General features: G+C 50.7%; 1 pseudogene; it reads left to right on the top strand.

Annotated features, from left to right (window-relative positions):
• Positions 1–12,329: 12,329 nt before the first annotated feature.
• LOC119399653 (uncharacterized) lies at positions 12,330–13,453 on the top strand (annotated as a pseudogene).
• The last annotated feature ends 4,579 nt before the right edge of the window (positions 13,454–18,032 follow it).

The raw sequence follows: 18,032 nt of genomic DNA, 5'->3' as shown, positions 1-18,032 counted from the left end.
CATGTTGCCGGCTCGCGATAAGCCACGCGAGCAACGCACGGTTCATGCTCCTGGGACGTTCAAACCACGAAAAAACACGCGCTGGCAAAGAACGAGTGCTGATAACACCCCAAGGTAATGCTCGATGAAAGCTTCAGCGTAAAAAATGCTGCGTATATCCACCGAGGATTGAATACTAGAAGATACCGCCTACGTCACTGAAATGCTAGACTTCACCACGAACCGACGGTTAACGGTGCCTTCGCTTAATGCAAATATGTCGAGAGCACCGTCGAGCACCATGACGCAAAATTGACGTCGGCGGAATTACCAGGTGGCGCCATAACTTTTCCGGTTTGCTCAATAGCCAATCAGCGCGCACCAAAGGCGATACTTTTGCGATTGTCGCCTTTTGGGAATACGGGCCCAGGGTTGCAATCGCGGAGCGATGTTGTATGCTATATTATTCTTATCGTCCACCACCTGCGGCTGACTGATCGCGTTGATAACGCGGACGTACCGTCGCTCTGGTCACTAGCCAAGCGCCAGAAGCACGAAAAGTGTAGTCATCGTAAAAGGCATAGTTCCTCGACTTCACCCCATTGCGAGCGCGTCAGAGCATCCCGCCAAATCTGCGCTTCTTGCCGCTAGGGACGCCGAGCGGAGTTACGTCTGCACGGAGCCTATAGACTGATATGCGCGTTCAAGAGTTGCAGCCACTGTACTTCCGCGAGGCATTAAGAACCGCCAGAGCCCTTGAAGGACTCTGGGTCATCCGCAGATTTCCACTAGATGCTTTAAGAAAACGGAAGAAACATGCTTTTATAGCGCTAGCATATCGCACAGAGCAGGCAACATGCGTTTGTCGCCGAAGAATTTCGTGCTTCAAGGCCTCATTCGACGCTAAATCGCACTGCATTAGAACTTTCCCGAATGTACCTGAAGCTAATATTGCTCTGAAGATGTAATCAACGTTCACGGATACATTTAATCTCGTTTTTCAGTTCCGATGCGTGATGTAGAACTGCAGCGCCGGCTCCGCACCGATGCCTCCACACGGGCGCGGGCGCCCTTAGCGGCTGCTCCTGTCCCTATATCAAACTTTCGCGGAAGCTTCATGACCAGTATTATACACATTAAAGCACAACCCGTACCAATACTCTACATCTATTATGGACAATAAGTGTAACTCTACTAATTATCTGCTGGCTCACCGGACAAAAAATGCACGGGTAATGCAGGGAAGCTTCTTACGCTTCGATTTGAAGTATAAAGTCCACTATAGAACAAAAGTGAAGACTTGAGATGTAGAAACATTCGAGCAATGGAGGCCTACCGGCCGCGCCAATCGTCGATCAATTGGCGGGTAGGCGTATGGTGAAGGTGAAGAGATGCCCTAAAGAACGTCACGCATTCAGAGCGCCAATAAAATAAAAAAATAAAAAAGGCAAAAATCCCACCCGAAACAGCCACCGTCTATACACGCGCATACACAGTGGCTGTTTCGGATGGGACCCAATATACAAGCTTCTCGCGGGGCATATATAACTACACCTATTGGACCACACATCTGTCATGTACCGCTGCGTTCTCCGAAGCATCGTTTCATGCAAATAATACAAACGGTAAAGAAACGTTCTCACTCTCAGAGATGTACGCCTCTTAGAGCGTAATTCCTTTATTAATGCAAATCCATATTTGCCTATGTTACCAAGTTTACACTTATGCTCGGGCGGTTTCTCACGAACATACCAAAGACAATAGGGTTGTGGTGAGCCTTCAAGGTCTTGTCGACGACGACGAAGTTGTGCCTCCGGAGCTCCGCGCGCTCAAGCCGGAGCGGGAGAGATACAACATCCGCGCGAGAGCTCGATGTCTCGAGGTCGCCTGCTTTCCAGAGACGAGAAATAAAATAAGTGGAAAAAGGAACTGCTTCCCACGCAGTCAGTACTGGACCGATTGCGGATACGGGGCAATGTGAGGTCACGGACGTCACGTTCTCGCATGGTGAATGTTCCCCAGTGTTGCCCGGATTTGTGTACGGGTGATCCTCTGGAAAATTTATCTCAATCTTCCTTGCACTGTGGGATACCGCGCTACCACATTTGTGTTCTGTTCCAGCGGCGCAGTAGCTGCTACTATGTCTCTTTCTACTTGCTTCAGGGTGATTCCACGAGAGATCGAACATGCATGCGCGGTCGATATTTTTGTTTTGTGTGCTTTATTATATGGTATGTGGGCACATTCAAAGTGCAAGGAACCGAAAATTTTATTTCCAAGGAAAATTCGGCAGATCCTACGTACCATGGGAGTCGATGTTATGCGAAGCATGCACGGGATGGTGACTGTGGCGTAATTTTTCACATTGACCGAAACGTTACGGAATGACGCTAGAGAAATGTGGAAGTGGCATACGCACACTCATATGTTGAAGTGTCGCATATGTATTATATGTATAACCAGTCGTTTACTGTTGTGTAATGATGCCAACACAAACATGGATGTTACCAACACCAGACGCGGTAAGCTGATATGTAGTGTTTATATAATTCAATACTGGATAACGCGAATCCGAACAAGACAAAGAAGGAATGCAGATGCGCTGGACAGCCGTTACTCGCAGCTAAGCTTCATTCAGGAAAGTTTTCCTAGATATATACACAACCGAGTGGCACGCGCAGGCGCACTGCAGGTACATTACAGTCACAGTTGCAGTTGTTACAGTTGTTATGCTTATACTTGTACGTTATGACGGAGAACGCACGCGCGCACGGAGAGCGAGCGCACGCACGTACGAACACGTGTGCATATGTGGAAGGGGTTCTTGACAGTTCTTGAAGGAGGTCATCAACACCGTGATCAGTGAGGCCCAGCAGCTGGACCGGACTTGTTATTCGGATCCGTTTGTGATTGCGGCTACGATGGGTCTAAGTGAAGAGCGAGGTATAGCACAGCTGGTGGAAATCCTGGGTGCCTCTTCCGATGAAATGATCTATGTTGCCTCCTGTCCTGGACGTGGCAGCGAGGTTTATCGATGCCCTGTCCACATCCAAGCCGGCTTTCGTGGACGAGTCACGTGGACGAGTCGATGGTAGTTGAGCGTCTTCCAGGGCTGTTCTGTATTCAGCTTCCTCACGTTCCTTGCGTCCGTCGCGGTGGTGTAGCGGTTACGGTGCTCGGCTGCTGACCCGAAGGTCGCGGGTTCGATCACGGCCGCGGCGGTCGAATTTCGATGGAGGCAAAATGTAGATGCCCATGTACTGTGCGATCTCGGTACACGTTTAAGAATACCAGATGGTCAAAATTTCCGGAGCCCTTCGCTGCGGCGTCTCTTATAATCATATCGTGGTTTTGGGATATAAAACCCCGACAATTATTATTATCACTTTGCTTGAGTGTCAATGTGTGTGTGTTCGCGGTTACTGTGTTGGTTGAGGTTGTATCAGCTGTGGCACATACCCGTAAAACATCAACTCTGGTATGCCGGTATGTGCCACACGTGACTGAGAGAAAGGGTTTCATGACGTATACGCGACAGGCATTTTGCGTTTTCATATCATGTCCTGTGGATCGTGGTCGTCATAGACTGATCCCCTGATATGCCAATTTTGGTATAATACAAGTTATGGAGACGACCTGGAGAGCGCCCAGACGTAGGCGGCTAGATAGACAGATAGATAGATACGTGGATAGAAACGGCCAAAGTGCCTGACGTTCGCCTAAGAAATTCTTCGCATTTAAAAACGTCCCCAGCGTGCCAAAAAATATTTGGAGGTGGTGGCACGGGCGTCCTGTTTTTGCTTTGCGCAATATTTACCGATTTCACGGCAGGATTCGACGTCAACTACGAAGTTGTGGCGAAAATGTTTCTTGTTGGTTTTAATATGCATCACTGTGAATTACATGCACGCTTTTGTTATGCTGTGCTCAAAAGAGAACACATGTAAAAACATGACAAATACGGCCTAAATCAAATGCATAAACACGAAGAGTACTTTTTCAGCTGTAAGTACGTAGAATATTGTCGCGATCAATAGACGACAGGACGACAGAGGACAAAGAAGCGAGCAGCACGAGCTGCAGCTGTGGGCTCTCTGAGGAAGACGACGTTGAGGCGTCTGCTCTTTTTGATATCTGAATACAGACTTGTCTTTCCTCGTCGCAACGTGGTCCTGTATCTTGTTATTTCCGCGTTGCGACACTGGTGGAGGTGCTGGACCTCTACGTCTGATGCTCGGGACTCCTCCAAGACCCGGCACTTCCAGTCCGACACCGGAACCTGTTCCTGCAGTGGATACTCCGGTCCACCGCTACAGTCGCCGACAGCGAGGCCTCAGTCCCGAGGCAATCCCCCTGGAACCTCTCCATCCAAGGACTCTGTCTGCAGAAATGGCAACTGGAGGCGCTTCACAGGTGACCGTTGAGCAGCCTCGGATTCCCGAGACCTTCCACGGCGAGGTTTATGAAGACGTCGAGGATTGGTTAGACCAGTATGAGCGAGTCGCCAAGGCAAACCATTGGACCGTCGAACAGAAGCTCTCGCGCGTCTACTTTGCTCTAGCGGACAGCGCTCGTACGTGGTATGAGAACCGCGAGGCCACATTGTCTTCATGGGATGCATTTCGGGAGCAGCTTCGCAGCACCTTCGCAAACAACGACCGCCGCGATTCGGCTCAGCAACTCATCGAGTCTCGTATACAGAAACCGAATGAGAGTGTCGCCATGTTTGCGGAGGACATGACCCGCCTATTTCGACGAGCTGACCCTGAGATGCCTGAAGCCAAGAAACTACGACATTTGATGCGAGGTGTCAAAGAACAACTGTTTGCCGGTCTTCTTCGCAACCCGCCGACAACCGTTGCGGAATTTGTCCAAGAGGCTACAACTATCGAGCGAGCACTACAGCAACGGTGCCGCTATTACGACCGACCGAACAACGCCTCGATAAGCGTCTCTGCTCTGACGCCTGCCAGTGGGGGTTCTCTACGTGAGCTCATACGCGAGGTTGTTCGTGAAGAAATCCGCAACCTCCTCGTGACTCCGCAAGAACCTGCAATGGCTTCGGTTGCAGAAGTTGTACGACATGAGATCAGGCAAGCATTTTCTTTGCCCGAATCGCTACCAGACCAGCGATCTGTTAACTATGCGTCGGCCGTCCGTCGTCCAACACCAGTGTCGCACAACTCGTCTCCTCTGGCTCATACTTGCAACGAGCCGGTGATCCCATCGTACATTCCACCGCCGCACGAGCCGGTGATTCCAGCGTACATTCCACCGCCGCCGCCGCAGACTCCACAGCTCAATGCGCATACGGAAACATCGCCGTTCTACCCTCCGCCAACGTCTGCAGCCTGGTCGCAAAGGATGGTCACCAGTCGACCATTTGTTCGTAAGACGGACTTGTGGCGCACCGTCGACCGCCGTCCCCTTTGTTTCCATTGCGGAGAAGCCGGCCATGTTTACCGCATTTGCCCTTACCGTGACCAGAGATCTGACTTTTGCGCCGACCTTTCCACGGGCTCGTTTTGACAACCGCCGCGACAGCAACATGCACCCGCAAGCAGAGCCATTCGGTCCGTATCGTCGACCCCGCTCTCCGTCACCTGCGCCGAGCTCTTCGCCGCACCGTCGTAGTTACGCCGACACCGTCCGGGGCAGATCCCCCAGCCCTCGTCGGGGAAACTAACAGCAGCGACCTTTGGGGGGAAGGTTGCCGCCCGTCGCGATGCTACAACACCCCCAACCGTACGATACGACGATACAACGGACGATGCGACGTCGCCGACCCCGAAGGAAATCGTAAGTGCCGACCTAGCTGTTTACATAGACGGACGCCCAGTGACAGCATTGGTGGATACGGGTGCGGATTTTTCAATTATAAGCCGGAAGCTCGCCGACTGCCTCAAAAAAGTTAAAACTTCATGGACGGGGCCCAACATCAAAACCGCGGGTGGTCAACTGATGACGCCGACTGGCAAATGTACCGCCAGACTTAACATCGGTAATTCGACTTTCGTTGCTACGTTCGTCATTTTGTCGGAGTGCTGCAAAGACCTGATCTTGGGATTGGATTTCCTGTCTGAATACGGCGCCGTTATAGACATTCCGGACAGGTCTGTTACATTTTGGATGGCCCCAGATCAAGTTTCGGATATGCGCTGTGCAGATCAGCCACGTAAACATCTGCGCGTCTTCGACGATGACGTGACCATCCCTCCGCGGTCAAGCGCTCTCGTGGCTGTAACATGCGACCTACTAGGCAAGTCCGACAACATCGCCGAACAAATTCCAACATTGCTATTCAGCCATGGCCTATCCATTGCAAGAGGCGTCGTAAGCATAAATTGCGGACACACGCAAGTTCTAGTAACGAACTTCAGCCCTGAGCGACGACATCTTGCGAGAGGTATGGCAGTCGCGTACGTGGAGGAGCTCACTGAGGTCGCAGGCTGCTTGACTGTGGAGCAAGACGATCACACCGGCCTGCTGCCCGTACCTCTATCCGTCGATGTTGGCCCAAGTTTGCTGCCTAAGCAGAAGGAAAGCCTCCTAGACCTTATTAATAAGTTTCAGGATTGTTTCTCTTCGACGTCCCGAGTTCGTCAAACGCCTTTGACGAAACATCGCATCATTACGGGTGAAACGGCCAGACCCATACGGCAAAACCCGTACCGAGTAGCTCCGCGGGAACGTGAAGCCATAGAAAGTCAGGTGCGCAAGATGCTTCAGGATGACGTTATTCAGCCGTCGAAGAGTCCTTGGGCATCGCCGGTAGTATTGGTGAAGAAAAAAGACGGCACCTTACGTTTCTGCGTGGACTACCGCAAGCTCAATCAGGTTACAAAAAAAGACGTTTACCCGCTACCTCGTATAGACGATTCCCTCGATCGACTACGGCATGCACGTTATTTCTCGTCGATGGACTTAAGGAGCGGATATTGGCAGATAGAAGTCGACGAAAGAGACAGAGAAAAAACAGCATTCGTGACACCCGATGGCCTTTATGAATTTAAGGTACTTCCTTTCGGCTTGTGCTCCGCACCGGCAACATATCAGCGGCTCATGGACAGCGTACTATCAGGCCTCAAGTGGCAAACGTGCCTGGTATATTTGGACGATGTGATTGTATTTTCTGCCACATTTGACGAGCATTTGAAGCGACTACACGCGGTATTCCAAGCGATACGATCTGCTGGACTAACGCTTAAACCAGAAAAATGTCACTTTGGCTTCGAAGAGCTTCTGTTTCTGGGGCATCTTGTCAGCAGTGAAGGTGTGCGGCCTGACCCCGACAAAATAGCTGCCGTTACAAGTTTTCCCGCACCATCTGACAAAAAGGCAGTCAGACGATTTTTCGGACTGTGTGCCTATTACCGACGCTTCATTCAGAACTTTTCACGCATTGCCTCGCCGTTGACACGTCTCACCAGAGAAGACGTCACATTCGTGTGGGGTGAAGAGCAGCAGGAAGCCTTCGACGAGCTGCGACAACGCCTCCAAAAGCCGCCAGTCCTCGGACACTTTGACAATGACGCTCCGACAGCGGTCCACACCGACGCCAGCAATGTCGGCTTAGGAGCCGTACTCGTGCAGTGGCAAGATGGCGCCGAACGAGTAATTGCTTATGCGAGCAGGACCCTCTCCCGCACGGAAGAGAATTATTCCACCACTGAAAAAGAGTGTCTTGCGGTGGTGTGGGCTGTTATAAAGTTTCGCCCATACTTGTACGGCCGCCCGTTTAAAGTTGTCAGCGACCATCATTCCCTTTGTTGGTTGACGAACTTAAAAGACCCATCAGGACGATTGGCGCGCTGGAGCCTTAAGCTTCAAGAATTCGATATGGCTATTGTGTACAAATCAGGGAAGCGACATACGGATGCCGATTGCCTTTCTCGCGCGCCACTTGGACATGCGAATGCTGAAGATGACGATGACGCGGCCTTTGTCGGGGTTGTCAACACGACTACAATCGCACAGCAGCAACGCGACGACCCGGAACTGCAATCCATTATTGGTTTCTTGGAGGGACGCACATCCGCTGTGCCAAAGCTCTTCGCAAGAGGAGTAGCATCATTTTGCTTGAGAAACGACGTCCTATATAAGGTGAGCTTTTCGCCAAACGGAAACACCTACTTACTCGTCGTTCCAACACCACTGAGGAGAGAAGTACTACAGGCGTGCCATGATGAAGCAACATCCGGTCATCTGGGTTACACACGAACGCTATGCCGAGTGAGACAAAAGTACTACTGGCCAAGACTAACGGCAACCGTTCAACAGTACGTTCGGACTTGCCTTGAATGCCAGCGTAGGAAAGTGCCAGCCCTCAAACCAGCAGGGCTCCTCCATCCGATTGATGTACCGGAAACTCCATTCGCTCAAGTCGGAATGGATCTCCTAGGCCCATTTCCAACTTCGGCTGCAGGACGCAGATGGATAATTGTAGCAACGGACTACCTCACTCGCTACGCCGAAACCAAGGCTCTGGAGAGGGGCACGGCAAGTGAAGCAGCCCGGTTTTTTTATAGAAAATGTAGTGCTGAGGCATGGCGCTCCATCTGTAGTAATAACTCACAGGGGAACAGCATTCACAGCCGAGCTGTTACACACAGTGTTGAAGCTTAGCGGCACATCTCATCGGCGTACAACGGCATACCATCCACAAACGAATGGTCTGACGGAGCGGCTAAACAAGACACTTGCCGATATGCTCTGCATGTATGTCGATGTGGAGCATAAGAACTGGGATGAGATCTTGCCTTATGTCACTTTCGCATATAATACGGCCCAGCAAGAGACAACACGCATGACACCGTTCCGTCTTCTCCATGGCCGTGAAGTCACAACCATGCTCGACGCTATGCTGCCGCATGAAAACGATGGCGTCGAAACAGATGCAGACTACATAACTCAGCTTGCTGAAGAAGCCCGGCAACTTGCGCGCACGCGTATTCGTCGCCAGCAGGACTGTGACACAAGGCGCTATAATCTACGTCACCGACCAGTCTACTACGAGCCGGGAGAGCGAGTTTGGGTCTGGACCCCAGTTCGCCGTCGTGGCCTCTCAGAGAAGCTATTACGGCGATACTTTGGACCGTATAAAGTCCTCCGACGTCTCACTGATGTCAACTATGAGGTTGTTCCCGACAGTCCACATTGCTCAAGGTGTCAAAGGCATGCACCAGAAGTTGTTCACGTGGTTCGGATGAAGCCCTATTTGTCCGAATGAACTCATGGGCTGCCAGTGAGTACAAACCCTGCTGCCGTGACGATGAAGCATCGGGACGATGCTTTCTTGGAAGGGAGGCTGTCGCGATCAATAGCCGACAGGACGACAGAGGACAAAGAAGCGAGCAGCACGAGCTGCAGCTGTGGGCTCTCTGAGGAAGACGACGTTGAGGCGTCTGCTCTTTTAAAGACGATAGTCTTTCTTGGGGAACTTAGACGCAGAAATTTTGGTCTGTCTTTCTGTCTTTCTGTTTGTCGGCACGTCCCTCGATTCAGCCACTCGGCCAAAGTTGAACCACTTGCCCAAGGGCCAGCCGTCTTGAACTGGTATGGCTGTTCATACTTGTGAACGTTGTCGATCAAAAAGTAAATATCATGCATATCTGAGGTGCAACATCACTAGGTAAGTATTAGGTGGCGTGTTCCTTTAATATGAAATGCATACATACGTAATTTTAAGGACCCTAGTTTCTTAAGCTGCGCTGAAAATGCATAGGAATGGAAGCTTGAGCGAGTTGGTATGCGTTCATCTTTGTTGAAACAGCGCTCACTAGACGACGACGAAGTAAAAGAAGGCACAGGACAGGCGCTGCCTGTCGTGTGCCTTCTTTTACTTCGTCGTCGTCTAGTGAGCGCTGTTTCAACAAAGCTGAAAATGCGACTGCGCTGAAATTTGCCTTCCTCCGTGCCCTTCGCACGAGCTCATTGTTGTGTTTCGGTTTCGGTTCTGTATTGCACTGTACGAATGCCATGGGTTGGTGTTGAAAAACTTTAGTTTTGAGAAGGCCAAGAAGGTGAAAAAAAATATTTAAAAAATGAAAAAGCAGCGTTGTGGGCGGCCTTCAGGCTGCCGGTTGTGGGCGCCGCTCTGGCGTTCCTGTTTTACCCAGGCGACGTGTAAATAAAGCAGTGTGTGGAGAGTACTCGTTGAGTGCGGACGTTTCTCTGCTTCAGCGCTTCGCGCCAAACCGCGTTTTCGGGCTGGCTGGCGTCCCCGCCGGTCGCGTTGGTCACCGCCGGTCTTCGCCTGCTGCTGCGCCGGGACTACCAGCACGCAACACAGCACTCATGTTTCCCGACGTATTGCCAGATGGCGTCCATATCTCACACAGCGCCTCTTCTATCGTCTTTACACGACATTTGCAGCGAAGCACGCAGATACGCGGCCAATTTTTTGATATCTGAATACAGACTTGTCTTTCCTCGTCGCAACGTGGTCCTGTATCTTGTTATTTCCGCGTTGCGACAATATTGACGCGCCGAAAAAAAAGCACGGGGGTAGAATTGAAAGTTCGCCCACTTGAAGTTGCCGATCGAGAATTCGCAGGCAGCAGATTCTGTAGCCTTTGCCCCTCCCTGGGCAAACACATGAGTTCTAGCCTTCTCGAAAACTGATGAAAAGCGATTAAAAGCTATGAATTACAACGAGACAATTTACGCAGTCGCACAGGAACGCGCCGCAGTTGATCTTTTCGCCCTGTGTCGCGATTTCTAGATTTGAGTTTCCGGGACCTGCCGTTAGTGGACTGACCACTTTGGCCGCCACTGACTGGCGGAGTTCGGCAAGCAGCACGCCGCCTGTTTCCAGTTCTTCTTTCCGCAAAGTCATTGTGACGTCACGGAGCTTTCACAACTCTCGACACAAATGAGAGGGACGGAATGCACTTCAACGCAACGAACCCAGTCTTCGCGCAAATCTCAGAGGTCGTGCATAACTCCGATCACGTGATCGCGTTAGCCCTCGAATTAGGTTTAATGCAGCCACCCACCAAACTCACTTGGGAAGGTCGGTACGCATTCCCTGCATCGTTCTCAAGCATTCGGGACACGTTCATATGCAAGGACATACTTGTGAAGACTGTTCAAGTGTTCTGTTACTGTACATCTTGTCGCCTTTCTTATAACGCTGAGATTGTGCTGAGCGGGTTCGGTGCGCGATGTTCAAGAGCACGATGACGTCACGGCTCACCACTTTCTCGAGTAACCGAATGCGTTCTGCCGAAATGGACATGTTCATTAGGGCTCCTATCTTGTAAGCACTCTGTGACAGAACGGAACGAAACGTCATGAGACGACGAGAGCATTAAGCTTCTCACAGTATTACCTAGAGGGAAATCTGGTGCCACCATTTATGCGAATTTCCTAAGGGGCGCTCTGCCGCGATGGGAATAACGGTATGTGTCTCTGCGCTAGAGGCTTGTGTTGGCTGGCGTTGAGGGAGGCTTCGGCTGAAAAGCGGATTCGACTGCGCAAATAAAACTTCTCTGAAGCCAAAGCTTTATAAGCGCATCTCATTCACGAATATTATATTCTAAAATAAAAGTCCATTAACCTGTATGGCCTATCCAAACGGCGAAAGAAAGAAACAGACGACAAAGAGTCGCAGAGTGAGCGCTGGCATTGTCGTCTGCCTTCCAACTTGAGCGGCCGTTCGTTACTTTTTAAGCTTCGTAAAATTGTACATCGATGTAGAAGTTTCCAGAGTAAATAAAACTCGTTTCTGTCCAATGATAAAAATTAAATAGCTAACTACGTACTCCTTGAGTACGAAATAAGCATTTTGACGCAAGGAACGCGTTGAAGTCAGCTGCGTCTTCGATGTGTCTGGGCTCTTCGTGAACGATGCGAATCCGAACCGATTCCGAATCTGACATATCCCAGCATTGCCATGCGTCATAGGGTGTGCTACAATATTCACCGTAGACGACCAAATAAACAGCTAGGTGGACAGCGGCCATCTTAAGTCCCATTCCAATTCTGACGTAGAGGGCAAAACAGAAAGCTTTGAGAAGACGGCATCGGAGACAAACAGTCCGTTCAATTCAGCTGCACCACTTGAACACGGTTCACGGTGGTGCACGGAGAGTGCAGCATTCTTGGAGCACCAGTTCAGGGGGTTCAGCTGGATCGCGAGATCAGCGCCACGGTGAAACGAATGCCAAGGTGCAGCTGCGGTGCAGGCGTTCTGCTCCGCGTCCCAACACAGCGTTCCCTGTTTCTTGTGTTGGTGAAAACGTTTTTCTGTTTCCTTTTTTGCCATTTGCGTTTGTTTTTGAGAAAGTCGGTAAGATTTTTTTTAGTGTGTGTGTGTGGGTGCATAGCTGTTGCGCTGAGCTTCTACGATGGACTGGACCACGCTTGCGACAGTCGCGCAAGTGGCCGTGGAACGTGTGGACTCGGACAGCGACGAAGAGGAGTTCGACGACATCGTCGCGATGTTGGCTGTAAAGCTTGTGAGAACGGACAGAAACCGCATTCCACGGTACTGTGAAGACGTCGTTGGCAGATATTTTATTGTTTGAATTTAAGCGGCTCTTCAGACTGTCACGCGAGACTTTTAACTCTCTTCCTGACAGATATCGAGCATCTCCGTTCTTCCCGGAGGCTCATGGAGGGCGTGCACGAATCAGTGCGGAGAAAACCTGCCTTATTGTTTTAACAGCATGTACTCGATTGCAGATAGGTTTACGTAGCCGAGTCGTCCGCGCACGCGTGCATCGACAGGGTGCTCAACCTTCTGCAAAGCATGAGCGAGGAGGTAATCACGTGGCCGGACCAGCAACAGCAGGAGCGTATCAAAGCGGGCTTCTTAGCAAAGAGCGCTGGTAAGGGGCCACGAAGCACCATAGGGTGCGTAGACGGATGTCACGTGGAGATTAACACCCCGAGTGTGTCGGCGCACTCATACTTCAACCGCAAGAAGTTTCCGTCACTCATCCTCCAGGGCATATGTAACCACGAAAACCGATTCACAGACGTACTCATTGGATTCCCCGGTTCGGCGCTTGACGCCCGGGTTCTCCGTGAAGGCCCTTTTTTTGAAGAAGCAGCAACAAAGTGCTGTAATTGCTATATTCTGGGAGACTCTGCCTACCCGTTGCTGCCCTGGCTCATGGTGCCTTATAAAAATATGGAGCGGAGCTTCCCTACCTGGAAAAGAAAATATAATAAGTGTCATGCACAGCAGCGAGTTGCTATAGAGGTAGCGTTCGAATTGCTTAAGCAGCGGTTCCGCCGGCTGTATCTCGTGGATGCAGCCAGCATCAAGTAGTGCTGCTTGATAATTATGGGCGCATGCGTCCTCCACAACATTTGCAACGAAGAAAGAGACTTCTTTGAAGAACTACGGGAACTCCCAGACTCGGAGGAGGTTGGCAATGACGACGACAGTGGCGTTGTTGTTGACCGCAGTGTAGAAGGCTACAGCAAATGCCTGCGAAAGGCAATTGCTCAGAAGCAATGCTAGAGCACAGAACTGCTTTGCCTTGTACCTTTTGTGACGAACAGCAGTTTATTTTGTTGGTTCCACTAAGGAATATTCATGCATATATCTTTTGATTCAGGTTGTGTTTTCATGCTGCAAATGTCTCTTGTTTGTAAAAGATGGGAACTGGAGGTCCCCATATCGTTCTATTGCGGTGCACAATCTGATTAAAACACACACAGTTACATTTATTTGACAAGACTTTGAGGGCATTTTATTCAGAAGCACGGGAGGCTGCTTTTTCCACAGCAGTCACAAGTCGCTCCAATAGACCAATTTTTTTTCGAAGCGGTCTACCCTCTCTTTCTTGGCCTGCTGAAATTCATTGAGCAATATTTGCCGTGATGTGCCGTCCCTTTTCCTTTTTCTAACTGATGCTTCCCTATTCCCTTCATTCGAAAGTGTAGCTCTTGCGGGGCTTGGGACGGACTCGTCATGTGACAGAGGTGCGGCTGGCTCTGTGCAGCTGTTCTCGTCGATGTTAGGACACTTGCTGAAAAATAAAGTACAGTATTAAGGGGGATAACTTAACTTCAGCGAAATTATAAAGTAACTGCACCTGCTGTCCTTTTCTATTATGGCTCCAGGCCTCATTAGTACAGTAGGACTGATGTGGTGCTCTTTCTCAAGTACATCACTAAGAAAAAAAAGGTATTGTAAATATATAACCAGTTAAAAAGTTCGACAAGTTAAAAAGTTCGACTACTGTGAAATGCTCGACAATACTCACTCTTCATGCTCGCAGAAAGCTCTTGAGTGCCCCGATGAATTGTTCTTCACCTTTGTCCTCTTCTTGTATGAGCGCTCTAAACTTTTCCATTTATTTTGCACTTGCACTTGCGTGATTTCAGCCGAGAATTCGGATGATATTGTCACGTGCTACAGAACGACTTGAACTAGGAAATACTGCACCGGCAGAGAGACGCACACAAGACTGGGAAGATGGCTGCCAACACAACAACAACAACAACAACTCAGAGCGAGAGCGCGCTCTGTCCCAGAACGTCTTCTTCCATTCTTGTGGATTGTTGGCTCGCGCTCGCCGTACCTGTCATGCTGGGCAGGTGGCATTACTCCCCCTCTTAAAAAAAAAGAAACAGGCATCCTTTCGATGCTCTGCAAGTGAATATGCCAAGAGAAAAAAAAAACGCGAACCAGCAGAAAGTACGCACAGACAAAAGCAAAGCAACAAGGTCAAGTCGCACTACCGCGTGAAGTACGGCTTCAGTCGTACAACGTGCACAATCTCTGTGGGGTGCTTTCGACGCCGGGGCAACGAGGCTCCATCGGGGACATCTCGTAGTTCACGTTACTAACGCGTCGCAGCACCTTGTAGGGTCCAAAGTAGCGACTGAGCAGTTTTTCAGACAACCCTTGGCGGCGAACTGGAGTCCACACCCAAACTTGATCGCCCGGATGGTATTACACTTCTCGATGGCGAGAATTGTAGCGGCGTGCATCTGCAATCTGCTGTTGTTTAATGTGCAGGCGCGCTAACTGGCGAGCTTCTTCAGCGTACTGCGTAAGTTGGACAGCGTCAGCTGTCAGCAAAGCGTCGCAACCGTGTGGAAGCATAGCATCCAACATAGTCTGGACCTCACGTCCATAGACAAGGCGGAAAGGCGTGAATCGTGTAGTTTCCTGGATGGCAGTGTTGTACGCGAATGTGACGTACGGTAGGACCTGGTCCCACGTCTTATGCCGGACATCAACGTACATGGATAACATATCGGCGATGGTTTTGTTCAGTCGCTCTGTCAAGCCGTTGGTTTGCGGATGATATGCTGTGGTCTTGCGATGGCTCGTGTAACTAAGCTTGAATACGTCGTCAATGAGCTGGGCCGTGAAAGCTGGTCCTCTGTCTGTAATTACGCATGACGGGGCGCCATGTCGAAGAACGATCTGGTCTATAAAAAACTGGGCAACATCGGAAGACGTAGCGCGCTGTAGTGCCCTTGTCTCGGTGTATTTCGTTAAATAATCTGTGGCAACTACGATCCACTTGTTCCCAGCAGATGACAACGGAAAGGGGCCCAGCAAATCCATTCCTATTTGGTCGAACGGCGCCCTAGGTGGTGTGATCGGCTGCAGAAGCCCCGCGGGCTTCAGTGGCGGGGATTTGCGGCGTTGACATTCGCGGCAGCTTTTTACGTACCGCTTAACAGATGCGGAAAGCTTGGGCCAGTAGTACGCTTGTCGAACTCTGGCGAGAGTTCGAGAGGAACCCAAGTGACCAGATGTGGGCTCGTCGTGGCAGGCTAGAAGTATGTCGTCACGCATGTCAGTGGGTACGACTAGAAGGTAGGTCTTCTCGTTGCCGTTCGTGTTTTTCTTATACAGAACACCACCTCGCAGGCAGAACGACGACAGACTTCGAGAAAGACGTCGAGGTATGGGAGAGTTGCGCCCTTCGAGGTTTTCGATGATTGCGCGGATTTCGGCGTCCTCGCGCTGTCGTGTAATCAGATCCGTTGTAGTAAGGGCCCCAAGGAAGCCGCTGTCATCTTCGACGTCGTGGTCACAAGCTTCGACAGGTGCACGGGACAATGAATCGGCATCTTCGTGCTTGCGGCCTGATTTGTAAACGATAGTGAAATCGAATTCCTGCAGACGAAGACTCCATCGTGCCAGTCGTCCGCACGGGTCACGTAGGTTGGCTAACCAGCACAACGAGTGATGGTCGGTCACTACCTTGAAGTGGCGTCCGTAAAGGTAAGGCCGAAATTTCATCGTGGCCCACACAACCGCGAGGCACTCTTTCTCTGACGTGGAGTAGTTTACCTCGGCGCGGGAGAGAGTGCGGCTGGCGTAAGCTATCACTCGCTCCACGCCCTCTTGTTGTTGGACGAGGACAGCACCAAGACCCACGTTGCTGGCGTCAGTATGAATCTCAGTATCGGCATCCTGATCAAAATGAGCGAGAACTGGTGGTGTCTGTAAACGATCCCGTAGCTCAGTGAAAGCCTCATCCTGCTCTTCATTCCAGACGAACGGTACGTCTTCACGAGTCAGTCGAGTTAGCGGTTCCGCAATCCTGGAAAAGTTGGCGATGAAACGGCGATAGTACGCGCAAAGTCCCAGAAAGCGACGTACAGCTTTCTTGTCACGGGGAACAGGAAACGAGGCTACGGCGGTGCTCTTGTCAGGATCAGGTCGAACACCATCCGCGCTCACAACATGGCCGAGAAACTTAAGTTCTTTGTAGCCAAAGTGGCATTTTTCTGGCTTTAGCGTGAGGTTAGCAGTGCGGAGCGCTTCCAGTACAGTCTGCAGACGCTTCAGGTGCTCCTCAAAGGTCACAGAAAACACGACGACGTCATCCAGATAAACTAGGCAAGTGTGCCACTTTAGACCGGTAAGAACAGTGTCCATCATTCTCTGGAATGTGGCAGGTGCAGAACATAGGCCGAAGGGAAGTACTTTGAATTCATACAGGCCATCCGGTGTAACAAAGGCAGTTTTTTCGCGATCTCGTTCATCAACTTCAATCTGCCGGTACCCGCTTTTCAAGTCTATAGATGAAAAATACTTGGCCCGCCGCAGTCTGTCGAGTGAATCATCGATGCGGGGCAGTGGATAGACGTCTTTTTTAGTCACGCTGTTAAGCTTTCTGTAGTCCACGCAGAAACGCAGCGTTCCGTCTTTTTTCTTTACGAGAACGACAGGCGAGGACCAGGGACTCTTGGAAGGTTGGATAACGTCATCTTGCAGCATCTCTTCGACTTGTGCATTGATAGCATCACGTTCCTTTGCCGAAACGCGGTAAGGCTGTTGTTTTATGGGCGAGGCGTCGGTGTACGTAATTATTCGGTGTTTGGTGATGGGCGTCTGAAGAACCTTCGAGGTGGACGCGAAGCACTCTTTGAATTCAAGTAACAGTTCACGCAGAGCTGTCTGTTGTTCCTCCGAGAGGGTCGAATCAATATCAACCTTGGAGAGTGACGAAGTCACGTCTCTTGATGTCGGTTGAAGCCCATCGTCCACCGATGTAGACGTGAAACATTCGGCAACGTCTGCGACAGGGTAGGCAAAAGCGATGGCGGTTTGACGAAAAAGGTGCCGGTACTCATTACTGAAGTTGGTCACAAGCAGCACAGAACGTCCGTCAGAAAGCGTGACGAGGCTGCGGGCCGCGCAGACACCTAGCTTGAATAAAAGCGTGAAGTTGCCTTCGGCGATAGCCTCACCATCACGTAACTTGTCGCACACCACATCAACCAGGACACTCGAACGCGGAGGCAACGTTATGCTGTCGGCCGAAACGCGAAACGTGCTGTCATGGCTGTCGTCGGAATCGAGAGTTGCTCTCTCTGTCGAAAAAGTCACGGTACGCTCCCGAAGGTCGATAATAGCGTCGTACTCCCGCAAAAAGTCGACTCCCAGGATTAGATCGCGGGAACATTCACGAAGTACGAGGCAGCGTGCGAGAAACGTACGTCCACGAATGCTTACTCTGACTGTGCACATGCCGATTGGTGTGACTACATGTCCGCCGGCAGTACGAATTTGTGTTTCGTACCAGGGCGTAACAACTTTCTTCAGGTGCTCTGCTAGCGTTCCG

The sequence above is a fragment of the Rhipicephalus sanguineus genome, chromosome 1, assembly GCF_013339695.2.
Source record: "Rhipicephalus sanguineus isolate Rsan-2018 chromosome 1, BIME_Rsan_1.4, whole genome shotgun sequence".
In the NCBI taxonomy this organism is placed as follows: Eukaryota; Metazoa; Arthropoda; class Arachnida; order Ixodida; family Ixodidae; genus Rhipicephalus; species Rhipicephalus sanguineus.
Note: the sequence above shows the minus strand (reverse complement) of the source record. Positions and strands in the feature narration are given on the sequence as shown.